The sequence below is a fragment of the Ambystoma mexicanum genome, chromosome 9 (genome assembly GCF_040938575.1).
Source record: "Ambystoma mexicanum isolate Mex_15411 chromosome 9, UKY_AmexF1_1, whole genome shotgun sequence".
Taxonomy (NCBI): Eukaryota; Metazoa; Chordata; class Amphibia; order Caudata; family Ambystomatidae; genus Ambystoma; species Ambystoma mexicanum.
In genome coordinates, this window is record NC_090931.1 from 443,641,660 (window position 1) to 443,662,980 (window position 21,321).

A 21,321-nucleotide genomic window follows, 5' to 3' on the forward strand; every position below is an offset into this window, starting at 1 on the left:
GTCGTCGCAGAGAGTTCTCTCAAAGCATTTCATAAAAAAACAACACTTATATAGCAGAAAACAAAGTCATACTATGTGACAAATAATAAAAACCTACGGGGGATTGTGGTTTGCTCAAGGGGAATATCTAAGTATACTTTCTATAAGAGGTCGGGTGGTGGTTGGGTCTCTACAGTCAGGTGGACAACTCATGCCCACCCCTAGTGCAAGTCATCTTCATTAGTTATTAGAAACATGATATTCTATTGGCTCTCAAACTATAAGGCCCTTCGTTATATGGCCTTCTACAATTGGTAGGCACGTTCGTGCCCTTCTGGAACATTAGATTCACTTAGCAGCATGTGAGCTCAGACACAGGTGCCAGGGGGTAGACTGAACTGTACCTCCTCATCCAATTAGCCCATCATTTCTCATCACCTATGCCTTCTGCCATGCAGACTGTCTTTGTACTTGGCCTTGCAATCTATTCTCGTCTCTGGCAATATAAGGGAGTCCGGGCACACGCTTATCAAAGGTTCTGGACTGCATGGCCAAATCTATTCCCATTCTCAGCTCACGTGACAGGAGATCATAATTCGGCTCATTTTATAGCATTTAAGTGTTTTGAATTAATAAACTTGGCACTCATGGTGTTCTTTCTCTGCAGGGATAATTCAGCTTCTTATGTTCACTGTTCTTTGAGGACAGATAACCAGTTCTTGACTGCCTTCAGTCTTGACACCAGGCCAGACAGCCCTTCTTGCTTCTTCCATACTCCCAGCTAATGCTTTGCTGCAACACAGTTTTCAGCCCTTCTCTTCATGGTCTCAACTTACAAAAATTGTGACACCGATGTCCAGCATCTATATAATGGCGGCTTTGACTGCAGTTTATTCACTATGTATAGCCGGTTTCTATGATCACTTAGTCTGCTTGAGTTACTGCATCTGTACAGTTAATAAACGGCTTGCATTTTCTTCAGTGCTTTTCACACATGCAATCTTCGTTTTGCACATTAAAGTTTACTCGATTCTTTACTTCGTTATCAGTTTCTATAAGGTCCATACATTCTCTTCATCGGCTAGTCTTGTCAGTGCGTCACGCTTGTTTTATGTGATGTCACCAACTCCTCTTTCTCTCTTTTTCATATTCCTTTGCGGATCTCCTCAATGAGATTGTCATTCTCCTCTACATAACAATGCCACCTTGCAAATCTGGCAGATGGCAATTGTAATCGCTCATTGATTAATGGTGAGAGACGTGCTCTCCTTAGAAGCACCAGCACAGACTGTGATAACTTCTTACAGTTACAGACTGTAATAACTTCTTACAGTTAAATTGTGATTTAACAATGCCACCTTGCAAATTCAGCAGATGGCAATTGTCATCGCTCATTGAGTAATGGTGAGATAGCTGTGATAGTTCTTTGTTTACACAAGGGATAATGTTGTTCAACTAAGTATAGGTTAAGGGGCTTGGTAAAAAAAATATGTAAAGTGAAAACCAGAAATAAAGGGGCAATGGAAAAGAGGTCTAGAACATGAGAGAAAGGGAAAGAAATTAATTCATAAATAAGATTGCACCAATAGGAAAATTAAGGGCAAAGGATATGAATGGGAACAGAATGCATAAAACATAGATATCGTAAGGTAGGCCAAAACGGAAACAAGAGACAATGAGGATGATTTTAATGTACAAAGAAAGTTGCATGATTGAAAAAAGGGAGGGGAATGAAAAATGTTGTCGAAAGAGATGAAATGAAGATGAAATGGTAAAGTGGGAAAGTGTTAGAAATGGACAGAAAGGGAAAATAAGAAGACTTGAAGGAAGCATGCAAAAAGCTAGAAAAGCTGAAAAGAAAATGGCTGACATAGGTTCAAGATTGGATAGTGGGTGTCAGACATATATATAATAAGAAATAAAATACCCCCAGGTTGTATATTAATATAATATTGTAAGCTCAGAGTCCTGAGACCATCTCCTCATTGACTTTCAATACTTCTATTGTATACAATTGTGGTAAATTATCCAATTTTTATTGCAAACTAGCCATTACATTTCATGACCATATATAACCAATCTACCAGTTCGTAGGTTAAGTATCTTTGCAAGGCTGTGTAGAATGAAGGTTCTTTGCGTTGGAGAAATCAGGTTCATGCAACAGTTTCTGGTGACAAAAAACAGAGACAGCATCCTACATTTACCCCTGGCCTTTATAGGTCACTAGCCAGTTGACTGATTGAAAACCTAAGTACATTCTGGAAATCATCCCTAAGGCTTCTGCAAGGCCTATACTTTCTCCCTTAAACACAGTACACCATTTCATTGTTGAGTATTTCTTTAATATCAACTACTATGTCACATGATGAGTCTTCTTTGACGCCGAGGGGCGTACACACCTCCTCCCATCATGTTGTCATTTGCGCTCTCTTAGCGACCCTTTGTCCGTACTGGACCTAACCAGTTTATACAGTCATACAGGTCTAAAAGTCATTGGGCCTCATTACAAGTTTGGAGGTAGCCATGCCCTTAATAATGGCATTGCTACCCCCAAACTCGGGTCTGGGTTCCCTGAATGGGGAAATACCGGGCCATTCTGACCTAGAAGGGCCCGGTATTTCCCCATTCAAGGAACCCGGACACGGTACACCCCCATTCCCATTTGACCCCCCATAGGGCTCAATGGGAATGGGGAGCATGCTAACAACGGGCCCGTTAATGACGGGCCATGTTGTTAGCAAGCTGGGCCGCTTGCGGGACCCGCTAAGGACGTCTGGTAAAACCAGGCGTCCTGAACGGGTCCCACGAGCGGACCTCGTAATGAGGCGATATGGGGTTAACGGCGCCTGCAGCTCTACCGGCGCCGTTAACCCCATACTGCCAGGGTCGTAATGAGGCCCATTGGCTTCGATTTCTGCCGGCAGCACTTTTTCAGTCCTACCTTACGCACATGGCCGAAAGTCTAATGGGAAACCACAATTACCTAAGCCAATCTGGTAAACTACATTATAATGGAATGAAGTCTGGCTGAAAGGGAAAAGCAATTGAGGAAAAGTGATTTACTCAAATATGATGAAGAGGGTGACTGAGGAAACATCTACATTCCACATTTGCTAATCATTTTGTATCCTGAAATGTCTCCATTTGTGTTGGAATGAGCAAGGTGCTAAATGTGCTCAGCTAGAGCACAGTACAATGATAATGCCTGGGCTTTTGGGCTGACACGAGGGTTAATGGCTCCGCAGTCCGAGCCTTGGTAAACTGGAGCAAAGCAAGGGCCACGCACGCCATGGGCACATGAATGTTACCGCCTGTGCCTGCCCCCGAACTCAGGGATTATTGCTATTAGGTCACAGGCCAACATGGGTGCTAATAGCTTGATGGGTAATCAACTTTGCATGCTGATTTCCCCATGAAAAATCTGGAAACCAAGATGGGGGCCAAGGAAAATAGGAAAGGCAGTAACACTCTTCTCAATTTTCATGGAAGCCACCTGGGGGAGATGATGGCAGTCAGCGAGGAAGATAAGCGGGTGCCGACTGGTAAGTGGGGCCAGATCTTAGTGGTGGGTGAGAGAAACAAGGGTGCCAAGACACAGGGACTTCAAAGGAGGGCTTTGAGGCAAGGGCCAAACAAAACATGGGAGACAATAAGGAAAAAGTGTGGATGGTTATTAACGGATTTCACCTGCCATCATTGCCACCTGATTGTTTGCCCCCTCTTCTGTAGGTTTAAATAACCCCAACTTCTCCTTCTATTCAACTCTCCCAGTTAAGTTCTCACAAGGTTATAGATCACATGCCATATTCATATTTTCTGTAGGTTTGGGGGTATTTATAAAACATATTGTCCTAATCCCTACCGAAAAGCATTTTAACGATTGTGGCGAGCCCATTCTTGTGCAATTAAGAAAATAAATCCTGTTCAAAGCTCCTTCTGGATACCCCATAAAAATCCCCTATTGAAACCCTCCCAGTCCAATATCGCTCTTGATGTCAGCCCTTTACAACACACGCATCTGCTCCACCACACCCCTTACCAACACTGTTACATGTTCCCCGCTAATCGGATGATGGTGATATATGCTCTATTGCAAGGACTATTCCAGCATAGCCATATAATACATGCCTGTAACCCCTATTGATATGCAGCACTCGGTTACTTCCCAAAACTAGATTCATGTGCACTAAACACACATTATCATCTTGGTAGGAAGTTCTATTATGGGTTTTATAAATTAATCAATGTTATTGGTTGGAGGATAAGCATTTTATGCCATAGTGCAATGAGGTATTAGAGATATCAACTACTGAAGTGGCTTCATGTTCAGGAATTTAAATTAGGGATGTTTTGAGAAGTAAAATCTGATCATAAACCTAAGAAATCTAAACAATTGGTGTTTGTCTCAGGTTGAACAATTAAAACCAATTAAAGCTAAAATTGGCAATTATTTTAAAGTGTTGTCCCCTTATTAGAGTTCACCGAATAGATACAATTACTTTAGTTTATGTTTAGGCATATTTGCTTAATTTCTGCAAATGATCTTTCTCTCTACTTTGGTTCTAACCTTTCTACCATTCACAATACGCTCGCTACTTACCTCCTACCCCCTCTTCCTGCTCACTTTTCTGCACCACTCCTACCCTCCTCTCTTGCTTCTTTGTCTTCCTTTGCTCCACCAACCCTCGTGAGGTTCTTAACCTACTTCTCAAGATGTACCCTTCCTGTGCCCCACTGTTCCCGCACATTGTGAAGCACACACCGCACAAGTATTGCTCCAAATCTTGCTTCCCTCTTTTCAACCCCTCTCTTGACAATGCCACTTTTCCCTCATCCTATTAAATAGCTACTGTCATCTCTCTCCTTAGGAAACCTGGTCTAGATCTTAACTGTCCTACCAACGTTTGCCCTGTTTCTCTTCTACCATAGTATTCCAACATTCTAGAGCGAGTAGTATTCGATCGACTTGCTGAGTTCCTTGATGCTCACAACCTCTGAGACCTCATTCAATATGGCTTCCTATAACGGCATTCGATTGAGATAGCTCTCCTCATTGTCAGCAATGTCATCTCTTCAGCTCGCAAATCTTTCATCTATTCTTATTCTACTCAACCTCTCTGCTGCCTTCGATGCTTCTCAATACTCTCGACTATTCTGACCTTCTCTTTACATTAGCTGTCCTTGGCATCAGAGATAAGGCCCTTGCTTGGTTTGCTTCCTACCTTGCCCCCAGACATGTTCAGCTATCCTGGAACAGCTTTACCTCTCCACTCACCCCCTTACTGTTGGAGTTCCCCAAGCGTCTGTCCTTGATCCACTTCTCTTCACTCTCTATACTTCAGCTCTTGGCTCCCTTATCTCTGCTTAAGGGTTGTCCTATCAACTCTTCGCTGATGACACTCATATCTTCTTCTCCTTTCACTCCTTATCCGACGAGCTGTTGTAAAAATGTCAAACTGTCTCTCCGCCATCAAATATGAATGGCGTCTCACTTGATCATGCTCAATTCCACTAAGGCTTGAAGTTATCTACTTCCCAGCCAAACAGGAATGTTTTTCTCGCCCCTCTTCTCTTCTCACTACTTTCCTTACTCTGCTTCTGCTCACAACCTTGGTGAGATCTTAAATCCATCACACAACATCTCGCTCTTTTTCTCCAAATCTGCCACTGCAGCCAGACTCAACATCCTCATTATAAGAAAAATCTGTCTACTTCTTCCTTACAATACTGTTAAACAGCTAATCTCCTACTTAGTCCTGTCTAGATCTGACTAATGTGCCAGTCTCCTGGTATTACCCAAATTGTTCGTTTACAATTGTTCGAATTAACAATTGACCGAATTTAAAGGGTCACAATTGACCTTTTCACAATTGACCGTATATATATATTTCTGATGCTTGTTAATCTGCTTAGAATCACATGCTGTGCATAGGTCCGACATCCAGTGGTCACTGCGGAGTATTGCATCTTGTTTTTCGTAGTCGAAAAGGGACGTCCCTCAGATTGTTTTTTTCCGCCCAGCTACCGGTCGCCTTTACGCGGAGCTCCTCGAGAGACATTGCAGATTCCATCTCCTCGACCTTTGGTCGTTTTTTCCTGTTTAAAGATTTAATATATCGATCCCTCCCTCGACGCAGTGGTGAAGCTGTCTCCGCCGAGCAAGATCTTCGACGGAGGGGACGAGCGGAGGAGATCCGTCGGCGTTGCCGAACACGTGGCCTGGCCTCGCAGGCCAAATACAGTAAGGAGAGTGGGGTCGTGGGACATCTCTGATTCTTTTTCTGAGAATGCCTTTCCTTTTCCCCTGGGGTAGTTATCACGCTTTATTGCCTCGGCTATGGAGAGGACACCCTTTAGGTTTTGCCCACTTTGTAAGGGCAAGTTTACTTGGAAGGACAAGCATTCACGGTGTAACCGCTGCTTGCCTCTCGATCACGTAGAGGAGGGTTGCTCGGCTTGTCGGCTTCTAAAGCCAAAGACTCTAAAAGACTGTAGGGTCAAGAGGTGGGCGGCCTACGCTATGTCGAAGGCCGGGTCTTCACCCGCCGCTGCTACCACAGACAGTGACGAGGAACGTGATAACACGACCTCTGCTACGGAAGTCGTACCCCCCTCTAAAGAGCGCTCGTGCTCTTCGTCGTCTGTCCCCGGCCCCGACGGGCTCGGCTCAGGCCCTGCTTATGGGGATGAACACCCCGGCGACACTAACGCACACGATACAACACATAAACACACAACCCATAGCTCTTCTTCGTCGAAGACGAAGAAAGCATCAGCGCCCAAGGAGACGCAGGTTACACCGGCGGCCTCCTCGGACCGTTCGGGTTCGAAGCCCCTCTCGCAACCGCAGCCGCGACCAGCGACTGGGCTTTCGGCAAATAAGGGCGCCGCCCCCAAACCATCGGCCGGTGCGCACCAGCAGAGAGTGCACGCCGCCGTAGAACGTTCGACACACGAGTCACAGAGAGCTTGGCGAGGATCGTTGACGCCCAGAAGCGTACGCCGAAAGACACGTCGAGCGCTACGCAAAGGTCGAAAGACACGCCGAAAAAGCCCGAAGAAAAACAGGGACTACCCCCTTCAGTCGGGGGGACCCCCAGCACACCGGAAGGCTTTTCGGAGGGCGACGGGACACTTTCCTCGACGTTGTGGGAGAGGTCGAGCCGTTTTCAGCAAGAAAACACTAATTTTCCCCCGCTAGACCGCTCAGGGGTACCCCATGAAACCATGGAAAGGCTCCATCTCTGCATGGAGAGAATGGAGAGGTTTATGAACACCCAGAACCCTCCCACTCCCAAGAGAACAAGAGAAGGGCCTCAGGAGGACCCCAGGGCCAAATACCCGAGGCAGGACACAGCCTTAGACTTCCATAGTGTGTATGACCTCACTGGTGAGGAACAATACTTAGAAGAGGAGGATGATTTTGTGGACAATGAAGAAGGACAGAACCAAGAGGAAGGTCTGGAAGACAGCCCAGACATGGTAGGAGAAGGCTTCGGAGAAAATCCAGAAGAAGGACCTTCTCATCCCTGGCAATCCCCATCAGGATATTCGGACACTGATGTCCTGAACCTAAATCCTCCAGACAATTCACCTGTTAGAAACACGTCTCCCATTGACGATCAGCCCACATTCAATGCCCTGTTGCGCAGAGCAGCAGCACATTTCGAACTGGACACTGGGGAGATCTCTCCGGAAATAGACTTTGTGGAAAGAGTAATTAAGGAGAAACCCCCAGTCAGCCAGACCATTCCCCTCCTCGCTTCAGTGAAGAGAAGAATCATCCCTTCGCTTTCCACACCCGCACTAATCAGAGGAGTTAATCCAAGGATTGAAAAACCTTTCACTCCTTCACCCTCAGACCCGCTGTACATCAGGGGACATTCCATTCCGGATTCCCTTGTTGTAACTAATGCAAGGAAGAGGGCAGGGGTGCCACTGTCCACCAGTGAGGCACCACCTGACAAGGAGGGCAAGAGGTTATATGCCCTTGCTAAAAGAGTCACATCCTCGGCTGCCTTTTTCGGCAAGAATTGCGAACAACAATTCTTTGCTAGCTAGCTACGCGGACGCACAGTGGGCCAAACTGCGCAAGGACGCCAAAGAAGCGCCGGAACCACTACGTACACGCCTGCTTTCAACTATTGGCGAAGGAACCCAGGTCAACCAGAGTATTGTAAAGAACTCTCTGGATGCTGCTGAGACAGCGGGACGTTCCCTGGTTCAGGGAATACTCCTAAAACGCCATGTATGGCTGCGCAACTCAGGGTTCAAACCGGAGACACAGGCGTCTTTAATAAATAAACCTGTTGAAGACGCAAACCTCTTCGGGAAGGCGGTGGATGAGGCTCTGGAAATGGCTAAAAAAGAGTTCGATACTATCAAAACTCTTGACCAGATCTCTAAGCCCACTACCAGATGCGGCTATGGCAACACACGCTTTTTTCGTGGCCAACGCCAAAAGCAGAATCAGCAGCAACAGTACCCTGACACCAGTTACCAGACCAATAGTGGGCAGTACAGCCAAAGAGGACAGCGCAGGGGCAAGGGGAGAGGGCGGGGGTCCACCCCAGAGGCTCCCAAGCCCCCAAAAACACCAAGTGACGCGAAGATTCGCGTCCCCTCCCATGCAACACCGGTCGGGGGCCGGATAACATCCTTTCTTCCAGCATGGGAGGGAATAACGTCAGACCGCTGGGTACTTTGCACCGTAGCCCACGGATACTGCATCAAATTCAACAGTTCCCCAACATACAGACCCCCGAGGGGACAACGCATGACACCGGAACACCTTGCCATACTTCTCCAAGAAGTACAACAACTGCTGGAAAAAGGAGCCATAGAGGTCGTGCCTCTATCTCAGGTAACGGAAGGTATTTATTCAGTGTACTTCCTTGTACCCAAAAAGGATCTAACCATGCGCCCTATATTAGATCTGCGCCCAGCGAACAAGTTTATCAAACCCCAGAAGTTTTGTATGGTGACCTTACAGGAAGTGATCCCACTGCTATCACAGGGAGATTACATGACAACATTGGACATGAAAGATGCATACTTTCATATTTTAATGTTGCCAGCGCACAGAAGATACCTCAGGTTTATGATAGAGGGCAAACACTACCAGTTCAGAGTGCTACCCTTCGGCATAGCATCAGCACCAAGGGTATTCACGAAGGTACTGGCAGTGGCAGCGGCCCACCTGCGCAGGTTGTCCATCCCAGTTTACCCTTACCTCGACGACTGGCTCATAACAGGGGATTCTTACGAAACATGCTTCTCCAATACCCAAAAGACTGTAGACCTTTTGTTCCAGTTGGGCTTCTCCATCAACGAAAAGAAGTCCAGCCTAGACCCCAGCCAAATCAAACAATTCCTAGGGGCTCTAATTCAAACAAAGGACGGCCTCGTCTTCCCCTCCAACGAGAGGGTCCAAAACATGCTGTTTCAGATCCCTCAATATGTGACCGGTCGAGAGGTGACGGTACGCAAAGCAATGCGCTTGCTAGGCATGATGGCGTCGTGTATTTATTTGGTACCTCACGCGCGCCTGCGCATGCGCCCTATGCAAGAGTGGCTCAACAGCCAGTGGTGTCAGGCCAGCGGATTATGGGACGATCCAGTGGTGGTCTCGCAGGCCTTAGTTCTCTCGCTACGATGGTGGACAAAGGAAAACCTGGAAAAAGGGAAACCCTTTGCCACACCCGCGGGGGAAGCCACTCTAACCACAGACACATCCCTAACAGGATGGGGGGCTCACCTATCCCATCAGACTGCTCACGGAGTGTGGACTCCGAACGTAGCATCCAAACACATAAATCTACTGGAGCTACTAGCTGTGTTCAAGGCGCTAAAAGCCTTCCAGGAAAACCTACAAGGCAAAACGGTGTTGGTCCTTACAGACAGCACCACAGCCATGTACTATATCAACAAGCAGGGGGGCACCCACTCTCCAGGACTGTCCAAACTGGCCCGAAATATATGGAAGTGGGCTCTCAAACAAAACATGTTCCTACTGTCAGAACATGTACCAGGGGAACTCAATCTGCTGGCAGACAAACTCAGCAGAGATTTCCCCCTGCCCGAAGAGTACGAATGGCGACTGCACGAAGACATCGTCTTCGACGTCTTCACACAATGGGGATTCCCAGAAATAGACCTATTCGCAACCCTGGAGAACTCACAATGCCTAAGTTACGCCTCCAGGTACCCCCAGAACCAATCCAAGGGGAACGGTCTGTCGATGCAATGGTCAGGGAAATTGTTTACGCTTTTCCCCCCGACTCCCCTTCTCAGCAAGGTGGTGCACAAGATGCATGCACCAGGAACAAGTAACCATGATACTGGTGGCCCCAATGTGGGCCCGACAGCCATGGTTCGCTCACTTGATGGAGATGTCTCTATCTCCCCCGGTGAAACTCCCCTGCCCGTACAACATGCTGTCACAAGACAAGGGCAGGACTCTGCATCCATGCCCACAGAACATGAACTTAGCAGCTTGGCTCCTGAGATCATAGAATTCGGACATCTACTGCTCCCACAGAGATGTATGGACATTCTCAGGGAAGCCAGAAAACCTAACACTCGCCACTGCTATTCTAGCAAGTGGAGGAGATTTGTCATCTGGTGCAGAGGGGAAGGCATCAACCCAATTGACTGCTCTCCCACACATATTGTTCTATACCTGACCCACTTGTTGGATTCAGGTCTAGTGTTCAATTCCATTAAAGTCCACCTAGCGGCACTTTCTGCATACACCACTTCCCAACTCAAGGTGTCGTGGTGGAAGATCCCTGTTATAAAGGCCTTCATGGAGGGAATAAAGAGAATACACCCCCCGATAGCTGACCCAGCTCCCGGATGGGACCTTAACGTGGTACTTACCAGACTCATGGGCTCACCTTTCGTAACCCATGCACAAAGCATCTCTTAAAGACCTCACTCTTAAGACTGCTTTTTTAATAGCTATCACCTCCATCAGGAGGGTAAGTGAACTACAGGCTCTTTCTGTTCTAGACCCCTTCGTTACAGTTCACAGAGATAAGGTGGTTCTACGCACGCACCCAAGATTTGCTCCGAAGTTCATATCGAAATTCCACGTAAACCAGTCTATAGAACTGCCAACGTTCTTTCAAAATCCTTCCAACTTGGGAGAAAAAACTCTGCACACACTAGATGTGCGCAGAGCGGTCATGTTCTACATGGAAAGAACCAGACCACTGAGGAAGACTAATCAGTTCTTCGTCTCGGTGGCAGCAGGAAGAGAAGGGGATGCAGTTTCAAAGTCCACTATTTCTAGATGGATTGTTCAATGCATCACTCTCTGCTATACTCTTGCTAAGAGAGAACTGCCCTTTAAGCCTAGAGCACACTCTACTCGAGGCACGGGGGCGTCCATAGCATTCATTGCAAATGTTCCCCTTGAGTCCATCTGCAAAGCGGCTACCTGGAGTTCTGTGCACACCTTTACAAAACACTACTATCTAGATGCACACTCGAGATCTGACTCCCTGGTGGGTCAGGCAGTACTAAGACATCTTTTCTCTACTGTTCCTTCTCATAACCCACCACCAACTCCGGGTACTGCTCGCTAGTCTATGCACAGCATGTGATTCTAAGCAGATTAACAAGCATCAGAAGACAATGCATTACTTACCGTAAAAGCATTTCTGATGATTGTATCTGCTTAGATTCACATGCGCCCACCCTTCCTCCCCGCTCGGATGGAAGGAACATAGACTTCCTTTTATATCTCTCTTTTCTGTACTCACTCACGTCTAGAAGGCTCCCTCAGGGCAGAAAAATACAAACAGAGGGACCTCGACGCGTGAGGGATTGTGGGTACAACACACGTCACTATAGGGATAGTATTTCAGACACGCCCGGTCGACGTTCCTTTTCGACTACGAAAAACAAGATGCAATACTCCGCAGTGACCACTGGATGTCGGACCTATGCACAGCATGTGAATCTAAGCAGATCCAATCAAATGCTTTTACGGTAAGTAATGCATTGTCATATAAATGTATATCTATATCGGTTTGGTTATATATATATATATATATATATATATAGGGGTTTTGGGGGGTTTGGCGTTGGGTGGGGGGCTGTGGGGGGTTTCCCCCCACATATATGTTACAATTGACCTTCACAATTTGGTCAATTGTGAAAAGGTCAATTGTAATTCGAAAAGTTATAAAACGAACAATTTGTATACAACCAGTCTCCTGCATGGCTTCCCGATTATACGCCTCTGGACAATATCTTCAACTTCGCAATCTGCACACTTTTCTACCTTTCATTCTTTACCCTTACCTCCTCTGTCCGTCGCTAGATTGGCTGGCTCTGTATGAAACAAAGTGCCAAGTAACTTCTTCCCATCATCATCAAAACTATCCATGGACTCACCCACCCTACCTATCTGCTCAAGTTTTTTCTCTCTCTCTCTCTCTCTCTCTCTCTCTCTCTCTCTCTCTCTCTCTCTCTCTCTCTCTCTCTCTCTCTCTCTCTCTCTCTCTCTCTCTCTCTCTCTCTCTCTCTCTCTCTCTCTCTCTCTCTCTCTCTCTCTCTCTCTCTCTCTCTCCCTCTCTCTCTCTCTCTCTCTCTCTCTCTCTCCCCTCCCCCCCCCCCGCTCCCCCCCTTCCCCCCCCTACTCTGGAATGCTCGTTCTCTCCCTATCCGTACTACTACAACTCTACCACTATATAACTCCAAAGCTATTTCATTACCTGTTTTACTCTCTCCCTACACTTCACGGACAATCATGGACAATCCTACAGCAGTTTTCTGTCACCCATCCATCTTTAAGTCAGCACTTCCTCCATCATCCCATTACTATGTCATTCTGTTCTGTCTTCATCGCTGGTTTATGTTTCCATCTTCCACTGCAACATCTTGTTTTCAAGTCCGATTCTCTCATCCGGTTGTAAAGGATCCATGCCCTCTTCACTCTGTTATCACTGTTTCATTTTGTATGCATTTTGTTCCCCGGTGATTTTAATTAATAAATAAATACATTACTTGTTACTTGTTCATTTTGGTTTTATATGATTTTATTGTAGTGTATTCTAATACTAGGTATGTTCAGGTTGGAATCATTTTGACCGAATTCCATCCTCGTGGACCCTATGGCTCAAACCTCTTGACACAGCTCTATACGGCTGTGACTGAATGACTTGGATTGAAACCATTATTGCAATAAGATCATGATTTGAGGTCATAGAGATCCAAGATATTAGCGGATAGGGTGGAGACATGGGTTAATGGGTGGTGCTTTTTCTTGAAATCAGTATTGAGACAATTATTTTACAAAAATGACTCGTAATGCTGTTTAGGAGGGCATGAACATACCACAGTGGATTTACTCATAGACTTGCATGTGTGCTGAATTAAAGCCAATGGCAGGCTGGAATGGAATCTTAGTAGACTCATTACATTATGAACATTCAAAAACATCTTTGAGCCAAAAGTGCTCTCCTCACCCGAGGATCTGACCTCGGATTCCTAGGTAAGGAATTGAAATCATATTGCAAATGTGCATTGTCACAATACTGTAAAATACCTTTGCTATCAATACATTGCATCACTCGGAATCATGCACAACCTAATCTCCAGCTATTTATCAACTACAAGGTTTCTTAGTGCCCATTTATTTTCATGTTTTTCAATGAACTATGAAAGACAGGACACATTGACTAGTTTTAGTATACACGGTCAGATCTCTTAAGCCAAAGACAATGCAATTTACCCATTTCTGTACAAACTGCTGTTTAGGTAGCATCTTGTGTGGGACAGGCAGATACGGTACGACGTTCATCCATTGCACGTTTTTCTCCGCAGCACTTTTTGCCAGACATTTTATGCTGAAAAAATCATTGGAAAATATGGGGGAGGGAGGGTAAGGGCATATAAGCGGTAGGGTGGGGTATTGGGAATAAATAATAGTGGAGGGGGATTTTTCAGCCAAAAAAGCCGCAAAAATAATACTTGGGATGAACGAACATAGAACCCCAGATACGCCCTGTCGCAAGACTGTAATGTAGGCAGCAGTGTAACCATGATTTATTCGCACCTAGTGATACAGGCAATCTATGGGCCATTTTGTGGATGCAGTGTAAATGGCAGTATGTAAATGCTGGTCTTCATTAACCTGATACTGGAATGCTATTAAAGACCCTTCAAATCTGCACTATGTCAGCATGTTCCAGAGATGACCCATCAAGTGTGGTCATCAAATGGAATACCATCAGGAATAGATTGATGCACCAAGAGAGTTTTTGTCTTGCCCTGCTTGAGGCACACTAATCCTCATTCCTCCCTCGTTGAATGCTACACTGACAGACGCAAATGATGACTCTGACTCTGCATGGAGATCAAAAAGCATTAGCGCACAATCTTCTAGCGATCACTCTTGTTAAGCACCTGGATCAGTGGAGACTTATTGTGAAAACATTAGAATGGTTTGGAGAAAAACACTGAGAGGTACGGTTCATGTGCAAAAAGAATTCCCCAACTTGATCTTCTATCAACCGCAGAACTGTAACGTGAACACGCTCACTGACAGGACAGGGCTCCTCCCCTGTCAGTCAGAGTTATTACATCACAGAGATGAGAGGAGGGCCAGACTGTCCTGCCCGAGGCGGCACAGGTTCAAGTGGAGGGTACATGCAGGTAAGGTAAGTGTTTTTTTGTTTAAAAAAAGGTTTATGAGCCTCTCTGCTGAGAATGAACCCGGCAAAATAACCTGTTCTATGGGAAGGTGCCCACTCAGGAGGGTCTACAACCACGTTTTAGGTCACTGTATCTTTCACAGAGGAGAAATATCAATTTGCGTATCAGTCTGGTCCCACCCGCTAAGGCAGTCCAATACGGAAATACTAGGCAATTCTCCTCTGGGCAAGAGTACCAACAGCAACCGCAGACATGTGTTTCAGCCTAGTCGGGCCGCATCAGTGAAGTGAAGCTAGGTCTAGGAGCCCATCTACCGAGAAATAACAGCCAAATAACCTGCTCTATGGGTAGGTTCCCACTCGGGAGGGTCTACAACCACGTTTTAGCTCACTGTAACTTTCACAAAGGAGAAATGCCCGTTTGCATATCAGTCTGCTCCCAGACTTTTGTATAAGTGTTTTGTAATGTAATGTGTATGTATGTATGAAGGCATGCATTGATCGTATGCATGTATGTATGTAGGTGCTTGTTTTTATGAATGCGTGCATGCAAGGAGTTGTAGAAATGATGTGTGAATGTGTGGGTAAAAGTGTTGGTTTGCTGTGTGTGTCATCCCACACCTCTGTAGCCCCGGATGGAAGCTCAGAGGCTACAACCAAAAGGCTAGCTAGCCCTGAGTCCCCCACAGTACTGTGCATTAAGGGTAAAGCAAAAATGGGACTGGAAGTATTATTATGTGGCTAACTGGCCTACATTAAATTTAGGCCAGTCTAGCCATATAATGTTGGCCGGTCTAGCTATGCAATAATGCTTATCTTTGCTTTACCTTTGATGCTCAGTTACACTGATGAACAATAACTGTGCATGAAGGGTAAAGCAAGCATAACACTTGTGCACTCATACACCCCGAGTGAAATGGGCATGCCCAGAGATGGGTCCTGAGCCTGCTGGACCCAGAGACCTAAGCTACACCTCACTGATGATGTAAAATGAGGACTAAACATATCTGGGGTTGTTTGTGGTCTTGTTTAGAACCAATTAGCAGTTTGAGCTGGACTGCTCCTTTTGGGGTGGGACCAAGCCCATTTTGCCTATGGTCTTTCTCCTTTCTCAAATGGCTTGGCAGCGGGGAGTTGATAGATCTGGAAAAGTTCCAGAGTTACGCTAAAGTCTGGACTCTCGGGACTCAGGGCTAGCTAGCCTTTTGGTTGTAACCTCTGAGCTTCCATCCGGGGCTACAACCAAATGACCCAGGGCTATAGGCCCCTCAGTAACTCACTAGTAATGCCTCTGCTCGGTAAGCTGAAGAACGATGGTCTAGAGGGCTTGCCAGAGAAATTGCCAAACTGTCCAGTCATCACCTCTTTTTTGCTACATTGATTATAGTCCAGTCTGACCACGTAATAATACTCATGATTACACTTAACATTTGCTTTATAAATGTGGAATGCCATTTATTTCTTGGCATCAAGGGTAAGTGAACATGATAATTGTTACTATATGGCTAGCTTGGTTTATGTTGTCAGTGTGCATTTGCTTTCCTATTGTGGCATGCCATGAGTTACTTTTTACTTGGCATCAAGGGTAAAGTAAACATGATGAGTGCTGTCATGTGGCTAAACTGGCTTACATTGGTGACTCCAGTCTAGCCAAATCATTTGTGTGTGTGCATTTTTAAACTTTGCATCAAGGGTACAAGCAAACATAAGTGTGATTAGTATACTGGCTTATCTTGGTATGGCCAGTCTGGCTATACTTTCATTCTGTGTCATGGCATTTCTTTTACTGGTTGGGAGTGCTTATACTGGCATATGTTCTGGGAAAAGGCTTCAAGAAAATGTGTTTGAAGTTGGTCCTGTGCACTGTTGGTAACTTGCATCTATTGGTTTTTTCTTGTGATGCCATACAACATTGATTGCAAACTCTGTGGATGTTTACTAAATTTTTCACAGAAAGTGATGTCAAATGTTCCATTTTAACCCACCATTTTAACATTTTTCTCAGCAGGATCCCCCTCCCCTCTCTCCCGAAGCCCCATTGTTTGGTTTCGGCTCCCTTGCGGTCAATCCTGCATATTAGACACATACATGTGTGACCCTCCTACTCAAAAAATCACGAGCCACCACCAGGGCCGGCCCGAGGCATGGGCAATGGGTGCCGTCATCTCGGGCCCTGCGTTCTTGGGGGCCCCACAGCCACCAGCTGCAGAGAGTATATGAAATATTGCGAATTGCTTTAAACGCGGGCTGCGTGTCTGCTTCTAGGCACAGGGCTCCCATTTTAGCAAGGCCATGCTTTCAGCTCCCACACCCCTGTGACTCTCTTATAGAGACAAATAATATGTCCTCCTCCCCAGCAGCCCATCAGAGCCTGTGGGGCCAACCAGTTAGGATTTAGAACCCTTGTTTTGGACAAGGCGTCCAAAAGGGGTATTTTATTTTGAAATAACACACAAAAAAACATTTGCTGCTCAAAACTGTCTTCTTTGAAGACAATTAAAATATGTTAACAAAAAAGTGGCAAAACTATCTCTCGCTAGTTTTTATGTGTACACTTTTGGTGTTCCAAATAGGTTTATTTTTTGGTAGAATGTCACATTTCTCTCACATCTGAAGCATGCCGTTGTCAAACCATGTAAAACACAGAGGTTACCTTTTCACATAATCTTTTTTCATGGGTGTTTTAGTCTACAAGCCATTTTTGATCCTTTTACTGAATTGCATTCTGGTATTTGTAGTCTTCAAGATGAGCGAAATAACACAACTGTTGTACTCTTTCTGTTTAACATTTCCATAAGTATTCCTGTGTTTCTGGAGTACTTTAGTTATGATGTGTGTACTTTTCAAGTCCTCTTTATAAAAAAGAAAGACAATATTGTTGAAAGTCAAACCTTGAGCTGTGGATGGGAAAGGCTCAGAGGGCAAACTGGTTGTGATGATTTACTAGGTTCATCAATGAAGAGACTGAAGAGTTTGTTCTCACTGATCCTTTGCTGATTTTCAGGGTACAAGTTGAGGCTACATGTGGGTTGACGGCGTTCCCCCACTTTTTTCACAGTGAGGACGACATCCCCCTTGGGTGTTTTTGAGGCCGGAATGCAAAAGAATCTAGTTTGTTCAAGTGTTTGTCCACCAGGATTTGAACCCAGGTCCTCAAGTTCTCTGGGCACACACTTCCCCACAAGAACACATGAAAGTCTCTTCAAAGCACATGTCTTGTACTAGTATTTTGCTTTTAATGGAATATTCAATATAGATTTTTGGGTGTAAAAGATTTGCACCTTTTATACTTTGCTAGCAGCATTATAGGACAATCTTCTCTGGTTATGTTTTGGTTATTTATGACTGTTTTTTGGAAAGACACTGCTCTTTTTTATAGTGAATGTTCTTCTATTAGGGAAGTCCAGTTGAATTAAATGTGCGTATTACATTTTCAGATACGTCGCGTGCCTGGGCGCACACGTTAATGAGCCCCGCCCACATTTTTTTGGACTAGAGCCCTATTGATAACATTTGAAGACCTGTGGAATTGCTTACTCTGACTGCTTCAATATGTTCCCAGTAAATATATTTTGCTTTGATAAGTTATATTAACAGTTAAAATTTACAAATACTAAGTTTGTGACATCATTTTCTGCGATGGAACTAAGGGGACCCCACCCATATTTTGCCGCCAAGGGCACCGCAAATCGTAGGGCCGCCCCTATCCACCACCGTCCGTCACTGACCCTCCCCTCTCTGTCAGCACAGAGTGCCAAGAGACTGCCACGCTGTAAATGCCGCGCCTGCTTACACACTATCATTATTATATCATTACTTTTGTATCTCTCGTTAATGTCTTTGCTGGTGTCAGCTGTGACCCGTGAGATTATCAGGGCATTCTGTTATCGGCCATAACATAACAGGGAATAGTTGAGAACTAGGGTGGACATTACTGATTGTGCAAATAGGATACCTTCTTCCAACTATTCCAAACGTCTCTGTTCCTGGGCCGAGTCCCATTCTACCTGCGCCTCGTTACCATACTGACATGCAGTAAGAAATGAACTCAGCACCACTATCGGTGCTATTTAAAACGCATTGAGGCTTTTGTGAGGTGTGGAAGCGCCTCGTCGCAGTTAGTTTGCGGGGTAGCGCTATACATGGATACGCGCTCGCTCATTTGCTCGCCTCCTCGACGTGGCATACCCAGTGTACGGTGTCATGTTTGTGAGCGAGAATATAGCTAACATTGGGTGACTGCTGGACTTTCAGATTGCCCTTATGTTGGCAATGGTCCCTGGACAAACCGGTCCCCGATCGGAGGTATCTTTTAATGTAAAAAGAACAGCGTGGCTTGTGAGCAAGACTGCGGGAATACCGCATGAAATGGGACCAGGAAGCGGCATGCATTATTTAGAAGGAAGGGTGGCGTGAATTATTCAAGGTGCCCGGTGCAGGCTCGAACGCCTGGCGTTGTCAGGCGGCATGGTCGCTGCCCAAACACCGAGGCGTCGCACAGATGCCGTCCTCGGCATCAGGTGTCAGGTGGAGAGGCTGGCTCGGCGCCCCATATGCTCCCACCCGCCCGCCCTGCCCAGACTATGTGCGGAGCATGACAGAAGGCCTGCCCCAGGGAAGGAAACCCCACACCCATCCTTTATACCCACCCGTGCCCCTCCTATTGCCAGGGCAGATGTCGCCCTCCACCCCCCACGAAACAGGACCGCTGCCAGCTGTTTCACTTGTGGAAGGGGGAGATGAAAGGGGAGAAATGTGCAAACCAGGGGCCCGGCTGAGTTATGTAGGCTGAAGGAATAATGCTTGTACCACGTTTCTTGAAAGCGCCAAGAGGCGGCGAAGTCCCACGTGTACGCTATAGACATGCCCCCACTCACCAACTAAATTGTTCTTAGTTTATGTTCTTTTTAACGTGCTTATTTTCAGATTGTATGATCTCGATAATAAAAGGCGTGTATCTTTTATTCAGGCCTCCATCCATCTGTATTTTTAAATACCACCCTCTGAAGGCACAGTTGGCGTTTACGAAGTAACTATTTTCCGAGACTCCTCCGGACACATGCAAAGTGACCCAGGAGGGCAGTTGACTTCCCCAAGAAACCGGCTGGCTGGTAAGTCTGAGACACTTGCATGTTATGTTATGTTATCCGATTTTATACTGTATTAACCCAATATAAGGTTAAAAACACAACGCATCAGAGACGTTCAAAACACTAATTGCACAATGATTGCGAAACCCTCTCAGGCACATACAGCAGCAGTCTCGCCTGTGCAAGTGATGTTAACTCGTATAGGGGGACATTCCGCACATTTCCTGTGGTATTTCAGCGTCAATACCACCATAATCGGTTACCATTACCATCACTGGCTGCAGCAAAGAACAAAACAAACTGGTGACTTACAAAAGTAACATTGACCTAGGGCTGCAACTAAAGAGGAGTACTGTACAAATATACAAAATAACATGATCATGCAGCACTGGTAGGAGTGGTGGGGTCAGATAGGGCAAATGAGGGTGGCTGCTTGTCTGGCAGTGCATCGGTAGTTTCCTAGTGTTATGCTACGACAATTCTGCAGGCTTACATCTTCAGTGGGAGTACTGTAAACATTATTATTTTGGTAAATGGAGAAGGTCCAGAAAGCTTGGCCCTCCTGGGCCTGACCATGGGAAAAATAGCTCTTGAGGGGTGTACTGGACCTATTGGACTGAAAGATCTGATGTGTCTGACAGAAAACAGTCCTTGGGGGCAACAGTCGTGAGTATTTGGCACCTCATGGCAGGGCTTTCAGGACATCTAAAAGTCTTGAGAAAGTCATGGTGAGTCGTTTTCTAGAGCGAGAGTGCCGGCGAGTGCCATGTTTCACTCAGTGAGTTTCATGATGAGTGCTTTATGGAGAAAGAACATATATTGGACAGTTACCATTCTGAGTTCCAACCCAAGCACGGGCGAGGTGGAGACAGACCTGACGACTGCATGAGAGACATCCCGTCCTAGCAGTAGAACAGGTGTTTTATCATTACTCACCATGATGGCTCTTCAACACTGCTGATAATTGCCTCTGGTTGGCCCATTTGGCCTCTATAGCTCAGCTTTCCAAAGTGTATTGTAATGTCATGTAATGTAATAAGCATTTATGCTGCACCTACTACCACCGTTCTGGGCGCCTAGCAACAAGGCTTCTCCAAATGGATATTACATGCCCACGCCTGGGTTTAGAAGTAGGTTCACATTTCAAGTGGGAGAGGAAATAGTGGGTGATATTGAGTACATTTGTATCACCTCCCACCAACTGAAATGGCATGTGCCCCGAAGATCCCTGCTTTTCCCTCTGCTAGTAAATACACAAGACCACTATCATTCCATTCCTCTGGGGATAACTCACGGGTTGACGCGCGCCGGTGGTATACAGAAATGACCGAGGGATAGAGAGTGCATGGGAGCCAGTGGCCTCAAGCTCGCTGGTACAGCAGTTCAGGTCTTGTGAGTCGGGCGGCAAGGTGCACCATATTTCCTCCCATGAGACCTATTCTTCAGTGGATTGTGGCCATATCACCAATCTTGCCAATAAGTCAAGGATATGGGACAATGATGTTAGTATGGAACCGCTGGTTGGAGTGGTGCTCCAGGTGGCTTTCTTTTGCTCTCACGGCCTTCACTGCTCTGGTTAGCATGAA

General features: G+C 45.9%; 1 protein-coding gene across 3 annotated transcripts in view; it reads left to right on the forward strand.

Moving 5' to 3' along the window:
* Nucleotides 1–21,321, forward strand: part of SRRM3 (serine/arginine repetitive matrix 3) — a 672,576-nt gene that overhangs the window by 95,776 nt on the left and 555,479 nt on the right. For all 3 annotated transcript variants that reach the window (XM_069614948.1, XM_069614950.1, XM_069614949.1), the window contains exon 2: nt 19,615–19,756. The gene's annotated coding sequence lies outside the window, so the exon portion shown is untranslated. The remainder of the gene's footprint in view (nt 1–19,614; nt 19,757–21,321) is intronic.